The sequence below is a fragment of the Mus caroli genome, unplaced genomic scaffold (genome assembly GCF_978045245.1).
Source record: "Mus caroli unplaced genomic scaffold, Mus_caroli_1 scaffold_20, whole genome shotgun sequence".
Lineage (NCBI taxonomy): Eukaryota > Metazoa > Chordata > Mammalia > Rodentia > Muridae > Mus > Mus caroli.
The window spans coordinates 24,192,490-24,215,198 of NW_028227275.1; the positions used below are offsets into that span (position 1 = coordinate 24,192,490).

Sequence of the window (22,709 nt, forward strand, 5' to 3'; positions counted from 1 at the left end):
GCCTGCCTGGATACTGCCATGCTTCCTGCCATGATGATAATGGACTGAACCTCAACCAGTAAGCCAGCCCCAGTGAAATGTTATTTTTTTTTAAGATTTATTTATTATTTTATGTAAGTACACTGTAGCTGTTTTCAGATACAACAGAGGGCATCAGGTGTCATTACGAATGGTTGTAAGCTACCATGTGGTTGCTGAGATTTGAACTCAGGACCTTCAGAAGAGCAGTCAGTGCTCTTAACTACTGAGCCATCTCTCCAGCCCCGAAATGTTGTTGTTATAAGCGTTGCATTGGTCATGGTGCCCCTTCACAGCAATGGAAACCCTACCTATGGCACCTCCCTACGTTGCTTTTGGTCATGCTGTTTAATCACAGTGGCAGATGCAAACTAGAACAGAAATTGGTTCTAGACCAGGCTGTAACTAAGACTGTTGTTTTATGGGAAGAGGGTGGGAGCATTTGAAGCTCTGGGCTAGAAAAGGCTATTGAATTCTCAGGACTTAATGAGCTGCTATGAAAGCTCAGAAGATAGGGATGTGGAGAGAGGTGCAGATGATGGGGGCCTGGCTTGTGAGGTTTCAGAGGAAAGCAAGCCAATAAGCATCTCTCCTCCATGGTGCCAGAGGACTCTTCTCTTCTTTAAGTTCTTGCCCTGACTTAATGATGACTGGGACTGGGACATGGAAGCCAAGTCAACCCTTCTCTCTCCAAGTTGTCTCTGGTCAGTATTTTATCAGAGTGACAGACAGGTAGACTAATATGGCATCCACTTTGGAAAGGAAGAAGAAAAACTATTTTATTTGCTGATGAAATGATCTTATGTTTAAAACCTCAAAGGAGCTGACTCTGCTCTGTCTTTCTGCTGCTCCCTGTGAGGGGAACACATGCCTGTGCTGGGGGGCGAGCCTTTCTTCCTGAGAACTCTTCCTTTGCCTTTGTGTTTAAAGTCTATTAAAACATCTTTAGGCCTGGAGAGATGGCTCCGCAGTTAGAGCACTTACTGCTCCAGAGATCCTGAGTTCAATTCCCAGCAACCACATGGTGGCTCACAACCATCTGTAATGAGATCGGATGCCCTCTTCTGGTGTGTCTGAAGACAGCTACAGTGTACTCATATGTACACTGTAAATAAATAAATAAATAAATAAATCTATCTTTAAAAAAAAAAACCACCCCACAACATCTTTAATGAGGCCTGGCATAGTGGGACTCAGAAAGCATAGGTGGGTATTCTGTGAGTTCAAGGCTGGCCGGATATATATAGTAAGACCCTCTCTCAGAACAGAATAGAACAGAACAGAACACTATGAAAACTTTAATGAAAAAAAATCTCAAGGAATTACACAAAACACATATTAGAACCAAAATGCAAGTTTAACAAGATTGCAAGTTATAAGATCAAAATGGAAGATCTATTGTATATCTGTATATTAGCAGTGACCAATACAGGAATAAAAGTAAGAAAAAGTAGTTGTATTTATAAAAACATCAAAAGGAACACACTAAGCATGGGAATACAGCTAAGTGTGTAAAATACTTTCTAAACATGCACAGTACCCTAGCTTTAATCCCTATCACCACATAAACCTGGCTGTGGCAGTGGATGCTACTAGTCACAGCACTGGGGAGTTGAGACAGGAGGATTAGAAGTTCAAAGTTAGCCTCAGCTACATAGTTAGTTCAAGGTTAGTTGGGCTACATGGGAACAGTGACATTGGGCTGGCAAGATGGCTCAGTGGGTAGAAGCACTGGAGGGACTCCTTTCTGATCCCTAGGTCCCAGGGTACGCGGAGCGAGGTAACTCTGTGTCGGTATGTGCACCTCGGCATGCCTGCGTCCATACTCACACTCACATGCCAGATGTACATACAAAGAAGATGGTAAGTGAAAACACAACACAAAGGCATCAGCTTAACAAAAGCAGTGAATAACATCTGAAAACTCAACCATTAAACATCCAGTAAATGGACAGAGTTCATCAAAGATTGTGTGCGAGTGTGTCAGTGTGTGTGTGTGTGTGTGTGCGCGCACGCCGTGACAGGTATTTGGAGCCCAGAGAGTCGCTTTTACAAGTTGGTTCTCTCCTTTGGTGATGTGGGTCCTGCAGATCCTGAACTCAGGTTATTAAAGTTGGCAGGGATTGCCTTTAGCTGCTGGGCCTTCTTATTGGTGTCGGTTTCCTGATTTTAAAGCTCACTAAAATACCACAATAATGAAGATGGTGTAATAGTGTTCTAAGGTGTTTTGATTAGTGGACCAGGAAGTCTGGAATTAAGTCCTGACATTCCGATGGTCAGGTTATTTTCAACAAGGGCACCAGAATAATCTAATAGGCAGAATGGATATATTTCCATTTCAGCTAGGCAGTCCATGCAAATGAATGGTGTTGGACTCTTACCTCACATTACAAGAAAAATTAACTAAAAATTGATAAAAAAAAAAAAAACCCAAGGGCTGGTGAGATGGCTCAGTGGGTAAGAGCACCCGACTGCTCTTCCGAAGGTCTGGAGTTCAAATCCCAGCAACCACATGGTGGCTCACAACCATCTATAACAAGATCTGACGCCCTCTTCTGGAGTGTCTGAAGACAGCTATAGTGTACTTACATATAATAAATAAAAAAAACAAAACAAAACAAATAAAAAACCCAAATGTTAGAGCCAAAAGTATAAAATTTGTAGAAGAAAGTATAACTTTAATTTTTTCAAACCTTATTTTTTTAAACATTTTTTAAAAAGATTTATTTATTGTTATATGTAAGTACACTGTAGCTGTCTTCAGACACTCCAGAAGAGGGTATCAGATCTCATTACAGATGGTTGTAAGCCACCATATGGTTGCTGGGATTTGAACTCGGGACCTTTGAAAGAGCAGTCAGTGCTCTTAACCGCTGAGCCATCTCTCCAGCCCCAAACCTTATTTTTAATTATGGTTCTTAAACCTCCCTTGTAGCCCAGCACCCACCAGAGGTAATGGAAAAGAAAGGATTCAGGGGTGTGGGGGGTTGGGCGGGGAAGTGGACCTGTTTAGAGAGGTTCTTTGTAGTGACCTCATCTGCGTTGTCTGGAAATCAGCAGTTCAGTTCATAGGTTAGCAGGCAGTGGCAGCTCAATCCATTCCAGATACACCAGCGGTCAAGTTCAGTAGACTTGGGTTAGCAACAGCAGTGACAGGATCTAGAAAGAGACAGCCAGGCCTCAGCCTGGCTCAAGTCAGCAGGAGGGACCAGGAGGGACCAGGAGAAGTTGTTAGCTGTGCCTCTCTCTCAGAGAAGGGAAGCTCAGTGAAGACATGAGACCCACAAGCATTGCACAGTTAGATATACCAGCAAAACCAAGCTCTGCCAGCCCATGAAGCTCTATTTATACCCTGCAAACATCACGTGCCCTCCATGTGCCTTGCCTTAGCACATGCATCCAATCAGCCTGAGACCGCTCAAGTGGCAAGAAACGGCAGCACACCACTAGAAGTTTTTTGGTGTGTTACTCTCTATGGAGTCCTGACAAAGGCAGCCCAACTATGCAATATAAGGTGGACAAATACATGTGTGTTGTTCGCAAAAAATTCTTCATGTGACCTTTCACGTGCTTGCTTTAGCAGAATGGCCTCTCTCCAGTGTCTGCTTCAGTGAAGTTCCTTCACAAATCTGCCTTAGCCTTTTATACCTGTGTCTACTTTAATGAAATGTTCCTTCACGTGTTTGCCTCAGCAAAACAGCATCCAAAATCTTTCCAAAGAACCATTAAGTTCCCACTTCAAGAAAGCATAAGCATAAATGCCCAGGACCTGGGACCAGACTCTGCTTTCTCACAGATGACAACACCACCATGAGTGAGAACGGAAGAACAAACTGGGCTTAATAAAAATTAACAGCTCTTATAAAGGAGGGGTTTTAGTCAGATATTTTTTTTTTTTTGGGTTATGAAGAATACCTGAGACAGTCTAGCTTTGGTGATCCATGCCTGTAATCTCAGCCCTTGGGAAGTAGAATATCAAGTATTCAGATATGGATCGCCACACGTGGTCTTTGTGGTACTTTCTTCTTTTTTTTTTTTTTAAGATTTATTTTATTTTGTTTGGATGTATGTAGGTATGTGCACCACATAGGTGCAGAGTGCTCATAAAGGTCAGATGAGGGCATGGGGTCCCCTGGAACTCGAATGATGGATGGATGGTTGTGTGGTACTGGGAGTCAAACGTTCTGCAAGAGCAGCCAGTGCTCTTCACTGCTGAGTGTTTATCTCATATCATCATCATCTCTGTCTCTCTCTCTCTTGTTTAAAGAGGATTTTAATAGTTGATACCCAATTGACTAAATATTTCTAATAATAGTAATGATAACAATTCCTGACTTACGTAGAATGTTTAAGAAACTTATTGTATATTCTCCTCATAGTTTTGTCCTCGGAGCTGTAATTGAGCAGATCAAGCTTCTAAAATCCTAAATTTAAGGTTAAGCACAACAGAGTAACCTGGTCATTTGATCGTCAGTGTGAGTAAGAATGTCATTTAGTATGCTCGTTAGCAGCACAGCAGTGTATGGTTATTCTGTCAGTAAGTGACACAGGGCATCTGATTCCGCTGCTCTGCTGCTTGTACCACAGTATCTCATGGGATACAGTTTCTGTTTCTTCTCATTGCTAAAAATCCACTAGGAGGAGATTACAGCTCCAGACATAACACACATTACATACAACTACATAAGACCAACATTGCTAGAGATTGAACCACAGATTAACCCCAACACTGAAGCTGAGGGCGATTTTAATACTCTACTTTCCCCAATGACATGTCTTCCAGATCAAATGAAACAACAACAAACCAGAAACACCATCGTAAAATTTATGACTCAAAAGTCCTTCTAGATGTCCATAGAATATTCCACTCCACATTATAGAATACGCCTTGGTCTCCATGAAAATTTCTTTAAAATGGACTCATGGTGGTATTTTGATGTTAAGAGGTGGATCCTGTCTGGTGGAAGTAGGTCTCCGGGGCAAATGGTTCAATGGACACAATTCCTACCCGAGTTCTGACTGTGCTCTCTGCTTCCTGTTCAATACTATGGGAGGCATTCCTGCCACATGCTTGCTGTGAGCTCTGTAATGCCATCCCTGCTATGATTGACTAAACTGATGAAAACATGAGCCAAAATAAACCTTTCCTCCCTGAAGTGCTTTCTGTTAGGTTATTTTGGTCACAATGAGGCAGAAGTAACTAACACAGAAAATTGGCCAGTCAATAACTGTGACTAAACCTGAGCATGTGGTTCACAAGCCTTTGGGGTTGTTTGTTTTTGAGCAGTTTGGTGATTGGGGCTAGAGAAGCTGCAGAATGTTGTAAGAGCTTAACAGGCCCCTGGTTATTGTCTGTCTCTCTGTGCTCAGAGTGCTTTAGACAGGGCACCGCAGAACAGTGCAGGTATGTCTGGTGCTGTTTCCAATAAAGACGGCAAGGGCTTTTGGAGGAAATGTTCACTCCTAACTGCAGCAGGAAAAGGACCTAAGTCAGGAATATCCACTCACAAAGGGCAGTTGTCCAAGTTGATTGTGTTTGACATATATATGTAATCCCCGAATCTAGGGATGCTGCTGCTGAACCATATAGTGAGTTTGAAACCATGGGTGCACAGGAAAGAGAAATGTTCAAAAACTGATGGGGGTAGGCTGGCAAGATGGTTCAGAGGGGAGGGCGCTTGCTGCTGCCAAGTACTGGGATCTTAGGAGGAGGTCCAGAATTCAAGGACTGTCTCAATTATATAGTGGTCTGAGGCTAACTTTGGCTACATGAGACCCCCACTTCAAAAAAACCAAACCAAATCAAACCAAAAATGCTAGGAAAGTGCTATACAACTGAGCTATGTCCTCAGCCCCTTTGTGTGTGTGTGTGTGTGTGTGTGTGTGTGTGTGTTGGCATATGTATATGTTTTGGTGGGTGCCAGAGCAGGCCTGAGGTATAGGGTCCTCCAGAACTGGACTTCCCTGAGGTTGTGAGATAGGATCCCTCACCAGGACATGGGATTCACCAATTAGGCTAGGCCAGTAGGCCCCAGGAGTCCTCCATCTCTCCTTCCCCAGCATGTCCCATCATGCCCCACTTTTTATATGGCTGCTATGAACAGAACTTAGTGACCTTAACTGTTAAGCCATTTCTTCAGCCTTTATCTAGCATTCCTAAGCCTGAATTTCCTTAAAACAAACAGACAGGGATGGTTCAACAGTTAAAATCACTGGCTGCTAAACTTGATGATCTGAGTTCAATGCCCAGGACTCTGGTGCTGGAGGGAGAGAACTAGCTTGCTAGCTCTGTCTCTCTCTCCATCCCTCCTTCTCTCCCTTCCTCTATCCCCGCCCCCCACCAATTAATATAAAACAAAATTGAAAACTCCAGCAAAAGAATGACAACTTTTATTATTTGGGGTGATGTGAAGATTAACTCCCTAAGACAGTGATCCTCAACCTTTCCAGTGCTATAGCCCACTTGGATAGTTCCTCATGTTGTGGTGACCCCCAGCCATAAAAGTCTTGTCTGGCCTTTTCCTTTTCCTTTCTTTTTGTTTTTAAGATTTTATTTATTTTATGTGAGTACACTGTAGCTATCTTCAGACACACCAGAAGAGGGCATCCGATCCCATTACAGATGGTTGTGAGCCACCATGTGGTTGCTGGGAATTGAACTCAGGACCTCTGGAAGAGCAGACAGTGCTCTTAACCACTGAGCCACCTCTCATACATAATGCAAATATTTTTGAAGATAAAGGTTTGCCAAAGGGGTTGAGACCCACAGGTTGAAAACTACTGCCCTAAGGCATAAGACCTTCTTACGTAGTACATGATGTCAGCTATTATAAACATCATTAACATGGTGAAGAAACTCTCTATACGTAAACGTTTAAAGCTAATACACAAAAAAGAAATAGAAGCTTATTAAGAATATCTGCTTTCTGTGGTGGTTGAGGTCATTCCTCATACTTTGTTTTCTCCTCCAGAAGTAGGAAATACAGTTGTAGGAAGAAGAGGTATAAGAAGGATGTGGAGCCAGATGTGGTGGTGCTTGTCTTTAATTCAAGAGCTGGGAGGCAGAGGCAGGTGAATCTCTGGGAGTTTAAAGCCAGCCAGGACTATATAGTGAGAAAAGTATTTGGCTAGTAGGATCCTATTGTTGTACTCGTGAAGCTGACTCACATGACTGGTGGGTGATGTCAGTGTTAAGTAGGAAGGAGAGAAAGAGCAGTATAGCATTTCTAGGAAGCTCAATTGCCTTCCAGTATTAATGGTAGACTGTAAACATTGGCTTTTACTTTTAGTTTGTTAAAAATGCTTTTATACATACTAACATAATTTTGGATATTTAGATACAGCAGCGGTTAAAATTGCCTCCATTTTATTTTTAGAGGAAGCTAACTAAGAAACTGGGAACATGGGCCTTTTAGGCATAGTGTCTATGTATAAGTTCAGGCACTTTTGCTTCCCACAGTTACAATCTGTAACTGGCCTGGTTGCTTAGTCTGGTCATCAAAGTCATGTGGGGAGCTGAGGCAAGAGGAGCACCAAGTTCAAGGCCTACCTGGTCTACAGAGTGAGCTCAAGGCCAACCTGGGCTGGCCTCAAATTCCTGGGCTCAAAGAATCCTCTTGTATTGGTCTTTTAGTGCTTGGAAATATGAGGTCCACCACTGCTCCTAAAGAGATTTTTAGGAAGACTAGGGTATTGCGTTCTCTGCAAGAGGACAATGGGCCGGGTAGGAGCAGAGTGCTGCCTGCTTACTTGTTACTGTTATTACTTAGGACCAGGCAAGTGGTAGTGGGAATAACTGTGCTTATACAATCAGATGGAGATATATTTTCTTTGTTTATTTTTGAGGCAGGGTCTCATTTATCTCAGACTTAACTCAAACTCACCAGGGAGCCAAGGCCGTCCCTGAATTACTGACCCTTTTGTGTCAGCCTTCTGGATGCTGGTATTGCAGCCATGTGCTACCATGTCTGATGAGAATTAAATTTGATAATCTCATGCCCTTTCCACATGTCAGCTCTTACAATATTAAGTTGACCCCCTACTACTGTGATAATGTCATTTTCTGTTTAGCATTTTGGCAGGTAGTCTATTTCCCCCCAAAATGGTGGTAGAGATAATTGCCACACATATTTGTTTCTCAGACTCCCCAAGAAGGTATCAGAGAGTCAGGTATGGTGGCACTTGCCTGGAATTCCAGCCCTCAGGAGGCTAAGATTAGGAGGCTTGTGAATTTGAAGCCTGTTTGGGTCATTAGGATAATACTGTCTCAAACAAACAAACAAACAAGCAAATAAAATGTAAAAACACCTCTGGATTTTGGTTCATATGGTTAAAGCAAAACCCTAAGGAAGCCAATCTTCAATACTAGACAAAGATAGCCTACCATAAATCAAACTACTACATGAGTTATAGTGTGAGAAACAAAAGTGACAGGTGGCATACACCTCTAAGCCAGCATTCAGGAGGCTGAGGTAGGTACACCTATGAGTTAACTCAAGGCTAGCCTGGCCTATATATTGAGACCCTGTCTCAAAAACAAACAAAACTCACATGTCAATTAAGAGAATTAAATTATCATCTCTTCTTGATCCTTCTACATGATGGAGATCAGATCCAAGGTCTCCCAACACCCTAGGGAAAGTCCAGATGTCCTGTGTAGGAACTATTTTATACTCTTCTGAGCTTAGCCCTGACTTTCCCATTGGGAAACGCTCATATACTCATGCATCCTGTTTTGGATTGTCCCTTCAGGATGCAGCTCTTCAATAAGATTCATGTCCTTGCTTAGAGGAATATGGGCTGGATTTCAGTCCCTACTGCTCACTTTCTGGTGCTGAGGGGTATATTCTACAGTCTGTGAAAGGGAAAGTGAGGGCTCTGTGCAGTCTAGTTACTGCATAAGTTATTAGCATCATGTCAGATTATAAAAGTAGAGGAGTTTGGGAAAGTCCAATTCCCCATGTAAGAAAGGCACGGATACTATACAGACACTACTTTGGTACCAAATGAGAGGATCCAAGGGCTACCTGGACAGACACATGGACCTTGTCCTTGTTGTGGTGATTCCTGTGACTCGTCAGGTTCCTGTGGAACCTGCTAGTTGCTGGCTGCCACTGCAGACATGGTAGCAAAGAAAAGGTTGCTTCATTGCCTCTAGTCTGACGAGCCTCTTCTCCCAATCTATTAAGACAAATCAGTTGTCTTTTTACTTTTAGAGCAGGCCTCCTGGGGCCCAGGCTGACCTTGGGCTCACTACAGGACTGAGGATGACCTTGAACTTTGGATCCTCCTGCTTCCTTCTACCTCCAGTGCTGGAATTATCAGGATGTGCCACTGCACTGGGCTTTGATGAGTTGTTTTCTGGGAGATAGTCATGCTTATTTTAGGACATCCCACAGAGAGATGCTCTTGCCATGGATAGAATCTGGTTTTCCTACAGCTTTGTTTCAATGGTAGAAAGAGAAGTTGCTAAGCCACCATTTGCCTTCTTTCTTCACCTCTAAAGGTCAAACTGTTTCTGTGGCTGTGTGATTTGGGGAGAAAAGGATTGCAAGGGTGAATGAAATGAATTAAAACAGATGTGGTGCTGCAGTTCTGTAGTTCCAACGTTCAGAAGATTGAGGAAGAAGGATCGGGACTTTAAGCGTAGCTTGGCCTACACAGGCAGTCCCCAGGCCAGTCTGAACTACATGGTCAAACCTTGTTTCAAAAATAAAGTAAAAAACAAAGAAGAAAAATATTTTTTATTTCAAACCAACAAAAAACTAAATTAATATGTGGAAAGCAGCTAGCATTGTGTCTAGCACATAATGTATGCCCCATAAATATTAACTGCAAAGCCTGGCCTGGTTGGACAGGCAGGCCACACCAATCACTCAAGAGGGCTGAGGCTGGAAGACCACAAATTCAAGATCAGCCTAGGTTAATGAATGAGTTCAAGGCCAGCTTGGACAACCTAGTGAGGCCCTTCCAGGTGAAAAGGCTGAGTTAGGTGTCCTCCTACAGATGACTGGATAAAGGAAGTATACTACCTATATAGCTCTAAAGGACAAAAGTATGTCATTTGCAGGAAAAGGGATAGATCTGAAGATTATCACATTAAACCAACAGGCAGCAGGGTTAGTGGTACAACCTGGAACCCCAGGGAGACTCAGGGTTCTCAGTGGACTAGCTCGCTTGGAGGAGTAGGGGTGATGCTACCTGGAATCATAGGTTGGGACTAGATAGAGTCCTGAATTCTAGGGTGAGTGTTTGACCATACCCTATAGACAGCAGTGTAAGACAAGATGTAACTGGAATAGATAGACGGAGGAAATCCTTAAATCGCATCAAAGTCATAGCTTCAGCTTCTGCAATGGAAGCTGAAGTTATGAAAGCTAATAAAATCCCTCTAAAGCCTGTCCCTTGAGGGTTCCTCTCGGTGTCAAGTTTATGACTACAACTTCTTTTTTCCTGTCCTGGGGTAAACCTTGGGGTCTTATTCATGCTAGACAAACAACATCCTGCTCTTGAGCGGCTTCCCAGCTCTTGCTTTGCTTTAGATAGGTCTTACTGTATAGCCCAGATTATCCTTAAATTCAAGATTGTTCTGATTTGACCTCTTGAGCTTTGAGATTATAGAAGTATACCTGGTTTGTGAAGCAACTTTTGAACAACATTTCAAATGAAAGGTTGAAACTGATAAAGAGTTTTAGCCAAGTGGGGCTGGCACACACCTTTAATCCCAGCACTTGGGAAGCAGAGGCAGGTGGATTTGAGTTTGAGGGTAACCTGGTCTCCAACAGAGTGTGAGTACCAGGACAGCCAAAGGCTACTCAGAGAAACAGTCTCAAAAAAGAAAAGAAGAGAAAAGAAAGGAAAACAAAACAAAAAACCCTAGGAATTGAACATAGGCTTTGGTAGGTAAACACCTCATTACTGAGCTATAGACCCAGCCTCTAGAATAATTAAAAGCTGGTATGATTAAGAACTGTGTAGAATTTACTTCTGAAATTTTGTGAAGGGATAGATAGTCTTGGCTGGGCTTAGTAGTGAATGCCTATACTTGGAAACAGGGGCAGGAAGATTGCTATAAGTTAGAAGCTGGTGTTGTATGCATAGTGAATTCTAATCCAGCCAGTGGCTATTGGAGACTCTCAAAAATTAGTGTGTGATGGGGAAATTCTATCAAGACAGATCAGTGGGTGAAGGCACAGGCCACCAAGCCTGTTGGATCTGAGTTTGAGCCTAAGGAAAGAGAATGAACTCTTTTTTTTTTTTTTTTTTTTTTTGGTTTTTCGAGACAGGGTTTCTCTGTGTAGCCCTGGCTGTCCTGGAACTCACTCTGTGGACCAGACTGGCCTTGAACTCAGAAATCCCCCTGCCTCTGCCTCCCAAGTGCTGGGATTAAAGGCGTGAGCCACCACGCCTGGCGAGAATGAACTCCTTTAAGTTGCCCTCTGACCACATAGTGATTTTTATTTCAGTGCTAGGCATTGAACACGGAGTCTTGTTAGATGGGCACCCCTTTACTGAGCTATAGACCCAGCCTCTGGAATAATTAAAAGCATGAACTGGGTAGGATTTATTTCAGTCCTCCTGCATTTGCCTTCCAAGTGGTGGTCGTATAAGCCTGTGCCACCACGCTCAGCCTGCTTTCTGTTTTGAAATAGGTAGGGTCTTTAGTAGCCTAGGTTGGCTTGCAGCTCACTGTGTAGCTCAGAATGATCTTCTCTTCTGATCTTTTTGCCTCTACCCCCTGACTTGGGACTGCAGGCTTGTGTTACTATGCGTGGATTTTCTGAGACTCAAATGACAAGGGGAACAATAGGAGGGGAAGAACTCTTAGCTAGCACGTGTAGAGAGGGCCCTTCACTCAAGCTCCAGCATGGCATGAGAAGGCCTGAGCTCAATGGGTGAAATACTTGCTGTTCAAACTAGGACCTGAGTTCAGATCTGTGGAACTCTTGCAAAAGCCTGCTTATGTTTGTCAACAGTGACTTGGATCTATAATCCCAGAGCTCCTTCTGTACACTAAGAGGTGGAGACTGCATCCCTTAGAAGCTTGTCTGAGCTAGTCTGCTATACACAATGGCAAACACGAGAGAGGCCCTTCCTCAAACAGGGTCAGAAATAAGGACCTGGGTTACCTCTGAGCTCCACATGCCATGACATCTGTATAGCTGCATTCTTATGTGAACACCCCCCCCCCCCCCCCGTCTCTGTCTCTCTGTCTCCTCATGTGAACACCCCCTTCCTTCCTCCCTCCCTCCCTCTCTCTCTCTCTCTCTCTCTCTCTCTCTCTCTCTTTCTTTCTTTTGGGGAGAGGGGGAGGGGAGGCTGGAGAGGTGGTTCACCTCAGCTCGGGCTGCTCTTCTGGAGGACCTGGCTTTGAGTCTCAGAACTCACATGGTGGTTCCCAACAGTCTTTAACTGCAGCTGTTTGTAATGCAGTTCTAGGGGACCTAATGCTCTCTTCCAGCTATGCATACAGGCAAAACACCTATGCGCATAAAATATTAAAATAACAACAGTAGAAAATAAAGAAATATCTAGTAAGTTAGCAATAGGTTTCATTATGGAATTTTCATATCTAAGTGTGATTATACTTTGTTCTAATTTCTCCCTCTCCTCTGTCATGTTTATTTATTCATTTTTGAGATTGGATCTTTTGTACCTCAGGCAGCCTCAAACTCACTGTGTAGCTGAGGTGGTCTTTTGAACTCCTGGTCCTTCTGCCTCACCTCGCAAGTGTTGGAACTCCATGCATGTACCATCATACCTGGCTCATTTGATGTTTCAGAGGTTCTTCTCTGGTAGAAGTCTACAGTGATGGAACCTTACTTAAGGCATTTGTTAGCACATATGAAAACTTTAATTTTCTCTTTCTTTAGTGAGTAAATCCTTCTTTAGAAATATGGTTCAAGGAAACAATTGGTTTAGAAAATAGTAAAAACCTAGAAACAAATACCCTACAGCAGGAGAAAGGGAGGACTAGTCATACTAAAATCATGTTATGCTCATTAAACATAGTATTTTTGAAATACATTGAATAGTAAGAATTTTTCATCTACTGTAACTTGAAAAAAATTCTCTCAGTCTTCATGAGGGAAAACCTACCTTTTTCTTTGATTGGTCAACAAACTCCCATCCAGCACCTCTACAGTGGCACCAAACCAAGAACAGACTTATAAGCAAAACATATGGACTATTGTCCTCGAAGCACATTTGTGCACAGGGAGTGGGGCAGTTCTGTCCACATGGTCAGGATAAGCTTCAGAGAGCAGAAGTGAATAGAAGCAGATTATTCAGAGGTAGAAAGGTATTCCAGGATAAAGGCAGAGACGTGGTTATGGAACTGCCAATGTTGGCATGGCTGGGGAAAAAGTAGAAGAATTTTATAGCTTATTTTTTTAGCAAAAAGAATAGTTTCATGAAGGTGATTCCATGGGAAACCCACATGTAAATGATAATTCAAGATTTAGTATGGAAGCCACATTTGAAAGGTATGAGAGACATATATTATATTACTGTAGGGAGTTAAGGGACAGGATTATATTGGCTGAAAATAAAGAGGAAGGGATGTGGGCTGGTGAGATGGCTCAGCTGGTAAGAGCACTGACTGTTCTTCTGAAGGTCCTGAGTTCAAGTCCCAGCAACCACATGGTGGCTCACAACCATCCTTAAGGAGATCTGACTCCCTCTTCTGGAGTGTCTGAAGACAGCTGCAGTGTACTTACATATAATAAATAAATAAATCTTAAAAAAAAAAAGAGGAAGGGATGCAAGCAGAAATTGAGGAGGCAGAATGAACAAGTTTTAGTGACCAATTAGACTCCTTCAGTAAGGGAGAAGAGGAAGGACAGAATCCTGTCCAGATTCTTATCATAACACTGAATAATGAGACTGAGGGCAGGACCATTAAACAGGATAGGTCAGCCACCAACATGGTTATATAGCAAGTTCCAGGCAGCAGGTGAACACACAAACTACACACAAACAGAAACCTGTTTACTTTTTTAGTGTTAGAGTAAAAATCCACATAGTGAAAGAGTATATACAAAATCATCTCTCTCTCTCTCTCTCTCTCTCTCTCTCACACACACACACACACACACACACACACACACACACACACACACTTCTATCTCTGTATTCCAATGAAAGGCTTTTAATCTGAGTTTATAGAGGGTTCTTACAAATCAACAAGGGTAGAGATGAGACTTTGACAACAAAAGAATCAAAGTGGACAAAGGGATGTGAAAAGATGCTCTGCCTCTCTAAGGGGAGAGGTAATACAGATGTGTTCCCCGGAGATTTAGAAAATTGGATATTAGGGGCTGGTGAGATGGCTCAGCAGGTAAGAGCAATGACTGCTCTTCTGAAGGTCCGAAGGTCCTGAGTTCAAATCCCAGCAACCACATGGTGGCTCACAACCATCCTGAATGAGATCTGACACCCTCTTCTGGTGCGTCTGAAGACAGCTACAGTGTGCTTATGTATAATCATAAATAAATCTTTGGGCTGGAGCAAGCAGGGACTGAGCAAGCGGGGTTGACGGGAGCAAGCAGAAGTCCTAAAAATTCAATTCCCAACAACCACATGAAGGCTCATCTGTACCATCTGTACAGCTACAGTACTCATATACATTAAATAAATAAATCTTCAAAAAAAGAAAGAAAGAAAGAACCTAAGTCTTAAAAAAAAAAAGAAAGAGAGAAAATTGGATATTATGTCACCTACTTTGCACCCCCAGATGTATCCACAGGGCTCCCCATACCTCAGATCCAGATCAGATGCTTTTGCTGAACTCTATAACTCCTGGGTCCTTCACTATTTCATCCCTCTTGCTTTAGCCTCCAAAATGCTGGGATTGTAAGCACAGGCCAGTAGGTCCAGTAGCAAACAGATTCTTTTTTCCCCCCACCTCCAAATAGAATTTCTCTGTGTAGCCCTGGCTGCACTGGAATTCTCTCTGTAGATAGGGCTGGCCTTCAACTCAGAGATCTGCCTGCCTCTCCCTCCTGAGTGCTGGGATTAAAGTCGTGCTCCACCACACCTAGTGAAGCATAATCTTAATTAGTCCATCTTGTTAATTTTATTTATGGCTATCTTTTTGTGATTTGTTTTAAAGGACTGATGGGGCTGGAGGTGTAACTCAGTGGTCAGAATATGTCCTCAGTGTATGTGAGCTTAGATTCAATCCTCTACCCAAACAAGTACATTGTTGTTTACCTTAATGCTGTGAAGATATTCTTCTAGATCTTTTCTTTTCTTTTTTTTTCTCATTTGGTACTGGGGATCTGTCCCAGGGCCTTGAACATGCTAGGCAAACAGTGTACCACTGAAATATATTCTCAGTTCTGGATTATGTTTCTAAACTTTTTTAATACTTTAAAAATTAGTATATATTCATTGCACAAAACAACAGGCGTTATTACACCATTTTAATACGCATATATTATATACTTTGACTATATATACTCCCTATGTATTGCTCTTTCTTGTTCCTTCTGCTCTCTGGCCACTTTCTTAGTTGTTCTTCTACATTTTTGCTTTATTTATTTATTTATTTATTTTTGTCTAGCTTTCTTTTGTTGTTTTTTGAGACAGTGTCTCATGTAGCCCAAGCTGCCTAGGAATTTAATGTGTAGCTAAGGAAGACCTTGAACCTCTAGTTCTCTTGCCTCTATCTCCTAGGTCCTGGGGATTATAGGCTTGTGCCTGTAGTCACCTAGTGTAATTATCCTTCTAAGTGAAGTGTACTTTATACTAGAATTTTGGCTGTTCTATATAAATATATCCTTTATCTAAAAACCTACCCATTCATCCACTTCTCTGTTTACATATGGAACTGGGAATGGTGGTACATATCTGTTATTTTCAGTTCTCAGAAGGCAACCTGAGTTCAATGCTGTTCCTAGATACAGGAGAAGCTGAGATGGGAGGACTGCTTGAGCCCCTATGTTTGAGATTAACCTGAACAACATAGTGAGACCCTCGTCTAAAAAGAAAGAGAAACCTTACACACTGTCCATGTTTATTTATAAGCAGTGTGGTGCTAGTAAGGAGAGAGGAATGCAGCCCAGAAAGATGTACGTGAGTGTGCTGTTTCATGCCTGGGAGGCAGAGGCTCAAGGCCAGTCTGGGCTACAGACAGCCTGTCTCGAAAAAATGTATTTGACTATTTTGGTTAAATAAAAAATGAGGTCCTAGAAAGATGGCTCAGTGGGAAAGGCATGTGCTATGCAAGTATCTTCAGAAGCCATGTACACGGTAGGATGGCATGGCAGCTTGCCTGTGGTTCTAGAGCTTAGGAGACTGAGTAAGCAGGCTTGGAGTAAGCAGGCTAGTTGGACCAGCAGAATTAGCCATCCTAGGATCAAGTGTGAGACTAGAGACTTAACCTCGATATAAAGTGGAGAACAATAAAAACAACAACAAAACCAGTGTCAATCTCTGGCCTTTACATGTGTGATTATACATGCAGACATGAATACCACACACACACACACAACCAATATTTGAATATTGAGAGAGCGCCTTTGTCCTTGCTGAGGGTCTTGGTATGTATGCTTTGGTATTCTTGCTTGAGCGATTTTCTTTTTAGGTCTAAGTGTTCATTTTAGGGGGAAAAAGCAAAGATTAATTACTCACTCTTAAGTACAGTAAGTTTCCAGCCAGTGCTCATTAGCACTCAGCAGAGTTTATCTTTTTTTAGCCTGTGAATTACCAGTAGATCTGCACTTGAGGTTAGTTTTTTAGCCTGTGAATTACCAGTAGATCTGCACTTGAGGTTAGTTGGATTACTAAATGTTCAAGTAAACTCTTTCAAACATGCATCTGAATGGTTAAAAAAATAGAGAAAATCTTTTGTGGGGTGGTACAAGGTAGTGAGCTAGGCAACAAAGTCTCTGTAGTCAAGGCTGGAGCTAGTATGAATCCTCCGGTGTCAGCCTCTGATGTGTTGGGATTACAGACATACACCACTGCACTTAACTTCTACCTAAATTATTAGGGTTGTTTTTTTTCTTATATAACTTCATATTCCTTAAATAACTGGACAGAGAGTTTGAGGATGTGGCTTAGTTGATGGAGTGCTTGCTCAGCACACATGAAACCCCGAGTTCATCCCAGCACTGTATAAACCAGATGTGCATCATTTAGTTGAAGCCAGAGGTCAACTTCAGGTTGCTTCTTCAGGGGCAGTGTGCCATTTTATTTTCTGGGGTAGAGATGGGTGGGGACATGTAACCCTAGCACATGAGAGGGGGAGGAAAAGGAAGGAGGACCTGAAGTTCAAAGTCTGCTTTGGTTACATGGCAAGTTGCAGGCCAGGCCAGACCTTGACTCAAAACAAAAACAATCTGTGTGATGCCCGCCCACACCTTTGATCTCTGTAACTGAGAGGCAGAGGTAGATGCATCTCTCTGAGTTTGAGCTTAGTCTGGTCAATAGAAAATATTAGACCAGCCAAGGCTACACAGTTAGGTCCTTTCTCAAACAAAACAAAACCAAAAACTCACTACAACAACAATACCAACAAACCCCCCCAAAAAGGAAGGAATGACAAACAAAATAACTAGACACAAAGACTACTAACGGTGGGAATTGGTAGTGTCTGATAACACCGTCCTTTTAATTTACAAGTTAGGAAGGGAAATAGAAAATTGTGACAGTTGTAAATGATCCTTGGTAGTTTCAATTCTAAGTTCAATCAGCACAGTCATTAAGTGGTGCTCACTCTGAACCCCATGGATGAACCGCATGAAACCAGATCCCACAGAAGCATTACCTTGTGCCTATGTGAGCAACCTTAGCGTTTGAGCTGTTGCTTTCAGGAGCGAGACTTAATGACAGTTGATGCTAATGTTGCAAGATCTGGCCTCGGAAAAATTAGGTAAAAATAGGGGAAATCATATACTAAGTTAATAAAAAAAAAATTAAGGGCTCTGTGTGGTAGCAACTATTATCCTATCATTTGGGAGGTAGAGACAGGAGGATCAGAAATTCAAGAGCATCCTCAGCTACATAGCAGGTTCAAGGCTAGCCAGGACTAAACAAACTTCTGTCTCAGGACAACCAAGTATCTCCCCAATACAGTTCTCCCTAACTAGTACCTGCGTGTGTGTGTGTGTGTGTGTGTGTGTGTGTGTATAAAAATAAAACAAAGAAGTCATTGTCCGCCTAAAGTTTTAAGTTACTTACTAATTAGTATGTGATCAAATATTATTTTGCAGTGAAAGAATTGAATTTTATTTGATTACTATATCAATAATGCAAGGTACACTTTCATTTTACTAGGTAAAAATAAAGTGTGTTGAATCAGAACATACAGGTAGAATTTTTTTTTTAGATTTATTTATTTATTTATTTATTATATATAAGTACACTGTAGCTGTCTTCAGACACTCCAGAAGAAGGCATCAGATCTCATTACGGATGGTTGTGAGCCACCATGTGGTTGCTGGGACTTGAACTCAGGACCTTCAGAAGAGCAGTCAGTGCTCTTAACCGCTGAGCCATCTCACCAGCCCACAGGTAGAATTTTTTTTTGCATGTATATATATATATATGAGTGTTTATATATGTGGGAGTTATACACATGTGTGTATAACGTAGTTGAAGCCAGAGGTCAACTTCAGGTTGCTTCTTCAGGAGCAGTCTACTGTTTTATTTTCTGGGGTACAGATAGGTGGGGACATGTTAGAGTGGCCCTAGGTTGTGGCCAAAATGGAAAGACTGGGAGGCCAAGAGCCTACAGTACTTGGTTATCTTAGGCAGCCTCCCATCTAAGTACTAACCAAGCCTTGCTTAGATGAGAAGAGATAGGTTGAGGTCAGGGTAACATGGCCATAGACTTTTTTAAAGACTACCTCTCAACTTGGACTGGGCTTGCCTATTACGCTAGGCTGGCCAGCAAGAGAGACCCAGGGACCCACCTGTTCCCACCTCCCCAGCTCTGGGTTTATAAGAGTGCTATGCTGCCTTGCCTAGGTGTTTGTTTGTTTTTAAACATGGGTTCTGGGGATCTAACTCAGGTTCTTATACATTTGTACATTCAGGGCAAAGACTTTATCAACTAATTTATCTCCTCAGCCCTTTTATGGTTTGTGTATAGCCCTGGCTGTCAGAACTCCCAGCCTGGGATCCCAGTGCTGGGATTATGAATGTGGGCTTTGCTCATCCAGTAAAAAATTAAATACAAAAATCCTGAACTGGGTGTGGTGGCACAAACTTCTAATTCCAGCACTAGGGAAGCAAAGACAGGAAGATTGGTCCACTTTTGAAGCCTGCTTGATTTACACAGCCAGTTTCCAGACAGCCAGGGGTGCATACATAGGGAGGCCCCATCTCAATCCATCGGTTCTGGTACATAAGGTGTCCAGCATTGGTGATTAAAACGGATTTTTGTCTTCAAGGTCAGTAGTACATTTAGTATTAAGGTATGCTTAAAGATTCTGTATTAAAAGTGTTTCCTTTAGGCAGGCGTGGCAGTACATATCTATAATCCCAGCTTTTAGGAGGTCGAGGCTGCAGGATCCAGATTAGCCTAGTGTATGTAGTCTTGTCTTGTCTGCTGTGCCTGCCAGGAAAGCAGCAGGGGTGGGGGCTTTAACTGTTTTCATTCCCTAGTAGTTCTTCATCTATTCTTTTTCTTCCACACCCTCATCTCTTTCTCTCTGGTAGGGTTCCTATTGCTGGCTACCCAGGCATTACCATCATAATACCATTTAAGGTAGCTCTGCAGGATCTATTTATTCTGAGTCTTACAATCTACTTTCTCTTTTAGCCTTGCTTCCTAAATCAAGTTGACAATCCAATTTATTTTTCCTTCTTTTATTTCAACAACTCCTGATTTATGTTGGTTAGAAGGCGATAATATAATCCGGGCACAAACTCTCCCCCTTGGAATCTGTATTTACGAGGCTTCCTCCTTTCCTGACTGAACGTGCTGAAGCCGGGCAGAGGCAGAGTACCGAGTGAAGGACTTCAGCCCCACCGTTCTCTGTGTGCGCATGCCCACTCTTCTTACAGTTGTCAAAGTGCTTTTCCGGAGCGGTCACATAATCAACCCGAAAGAAGAAATAAATACTATTCATTTTTTCCCCAATTTTATCGATCTTTAAAAACTGGACACTTAAAGGTAACTGCTGCTATGAATTTGTTACTTGAAATTGGGCAATTGCATGTAAAAGCCGGTCTATTGTGTGCGGTGGGGGAGGGGAAACAGGAATCTATTTCTCAGACTTTGCTATATATAAGCAAAGGAAAAAAAAAACCCTCCAAATCAAATTATACAGGCAGTTATTTAAGGATGTTACATATTGACTTTGTAAATTTTATATTAGTCACTGACTTAGCTTTTGTTTAAAAGATCATATTAAAAGGTGGGTCTTGACCTTGACCGAGTGAATTTAATACAGAAAGTTAAATTTGTATTATTTTTAAAGAGCATTCTGAAAAACATGGAGTGTTTTGTTAGAATATTTTGAGAATTTAATGTTATAGTATTACTATTAATTAAAGCCATTATAAAATATTCTGAGCCTTGGTTACTTTTTGGCTTGGGGTTTTAATGCAGTTTAAGCTAAAGGCATTAACAAAAGTGTTAACTACAAGCAATGAGAATAGCTGGGTGATACTAGAATTATAATCCAGTACATATTTCAGCCATGATGATAAAGCTATTGTAAAGAAAGTTCTAGCTTATCAAAGCACTCAAATTCCAGAGGTACAATGGTCTACTGCAGCACTGTAAGAAGGAAGTAGGAGAATGATTCTGTGGCCACCCTCTTTGGCAGGGATGGAACTTCGTGCTGTCTGACTCCAAGGTCCACTCTCCTCTCTGTGCTCTATTTATAACACTAATCAAAGCCATTGTTTCAGATAGAGGGAACTGAGGAAAAGAAAAGCAATCTGAAGCAGGCTTTATTGATAGTAGCAGACAATCCCTGGTGCATGCTCTATTATACTGGGCTGGGTTGTTTTTTTTTTTAGGGGAGGGGAAGAGAGGAATAAAAAGGAAAGTAAGGCAGCTGAGAGAAGTGAAGTGTTTCCTGAAGCTCACTATGCTCTTCGTATATAAAACTTTGAAATGAAAGATGGTATCTGTTAAGTACTTTAATCATGGCTTTAATAAAAAAGAACTGTGAATCCAACTTCTTGTCTGTTATCCTTTGTGTAATAGTTAAGAGCGATACCACCTCCATTTTAAGAGTTGATATTTTTGAATAGTCCAAAGGCAGAACTGTTGTGTGTGTCTGAATGCCCTTTACAAATGTCCCAAGGAAGATGCTTCTCCAGTATATGAGTTAATTAACTATATTAAATATATTAATAACTTTATTGCAATTGTACTGAATCATCATCTAAAAATAATTATATGTTTGGTCATAGCTCCTTTAAGATTTCAAAATATTTGTTTGCAAGGTCTCAGCCCTGTAATATTCAGATATTTAAAGCAATTAAGCATATTCTGAGACAAGCTCATTCAGTGATAACTACATGCATGGAAATCTCTTGGTTTTGAGTGATTACTGTTTTCACCCTTGAGTAAGAAAACAGGTTGTATGACAGAGGTGAATATAGCCCTTCTATGTGAAGTGGAAAATACCATACACTCCTTATATGGCTAAATGAAGCAGTGAGGGTAATGTACTATAATTACAATGTATGAGAATTTGGGACTTTGTACTCCTCTATTTTTAACAGTTGCTAGCATATGGTAATTCAGGGTCCTCAAACCATAGTCTTTCATTGCTAATACTAGTGATAAAAGAATGGATTCTAAATTTGCCAGTCTTGTGACCGAGGCAGCAGCAGGAGGATTCAAAAATGAAAATCTGGCAACCCCAGAATTATCTTGACTGTCTACTTAAATCTCAGATGCATTTTTAAAGTCCCGCCCCCTCTCCATCTCACAGACTCCCTCCCCTCCTCCCTCCCCACCTTCCTCCCTCTGACCTCAAATCCAAGCAGAAGCGTTTCTCCACTCTGCAGAGAATTTCTCAGGCTCCTGTAGAGACCTGAAATGCCAAGAAGCCAGTAAATCACTTGGGCGGCAGAACTGGAGAGGAGAAAATCGGAGAATAAGCAGAAAACCCACAATCCTTACAGTAATAAGAAGCAAACACTTCTAAACGTTTCAGTAGGTTTTTTCCTTTTCTTTTACTTCTTTCTGTTCTTTTCTTTTTCTTTTTTTTTTTTTTTTTCTTTTTTAAGTCAGGTTTCTTATATACCAGGCTGGACTCGAACTGGCTAAATAGTTAAGCCTGACCTTGAATTTTTGATCCTTCTGCCTCTCCCTCAGAGTACTCGGATTTCAAGCATGCGCCACCACGCCCGGCGATTTTCATTTTTCTAAAAACTGAGGTTTCTTTTATATTAAAACGTCTCCTAACAAAATGGAGTAGCTGCCGCTACTGAGAGGCCAGAGAATGATTGTGCAGCTGAGTTCTTCCAACAAATGCCAAAGATTTTGTCTCTCGAGGTTCGCTGCAGCCAAATGAAACAATCATCCGAGGCAAGAAGGCAGTTTGCTAATCAAGAGGGCTAAGTCGGCTTAAAAAATGGTTTCTAAGTGCTCCAGCTGGGGAAGGGGAAAGAGGGTCGTGTACCAAGTCTTTTTAACCTTGCTGAAGGACGCAGCACTATTTATTGACGTATGCAAATAACTGGGGGAGGGTGGTGCTTGGGAAAAAACAGGAACC

General features: G+C 41.9%; 1 protein-coding gene and 1 long non-coding RNA gene across 6 annotated transcripts in view; one reads left to right on the forward strand and one right to left on the reverse strand.

Annotated features, from left to right (window-relative positions):
- Nucleotides 1-22,709, forward strand: part of Cpeb3 (cytoplasmic polyadenylation element binding protein 3) — a 184,791-nt gene that overhangs the window by 9,462 nt on the left and 152,620 nt on the right. The window contains exon 1 of one of the 5 annotated variants that reach the window (XM_029472537.2): nt 20,038-20,143. The exons of 3 other annotated variants lie outside the window; for them this stretch is intronic. The gene's annotated coding sequence lies outside the window, so the exon portion shown is untranslated. Of the gene's footprint in view, nt 1-20,037; nt 20,144-21,962; nt 22,148-22,709 lie in introns of those variants that run through there. One more of the 5 variants, XM_029472534.2, reaches the window with a different exon arrangement.
- LOC115029984 (uncharacterized) lies at nt 1,366-22,664 on the reverse strand. Its single transcript, XR_003835557.2, has 3 exons — nt 22,115-22,664; nt 21,964-22,025; nt 1,366-3,177 (listed from the first exon to the last, which is right to left on the reverse strand). It is a non-coding gene; the product is annotated as an uncharacterized LOC115029984 (long non-coding RNA).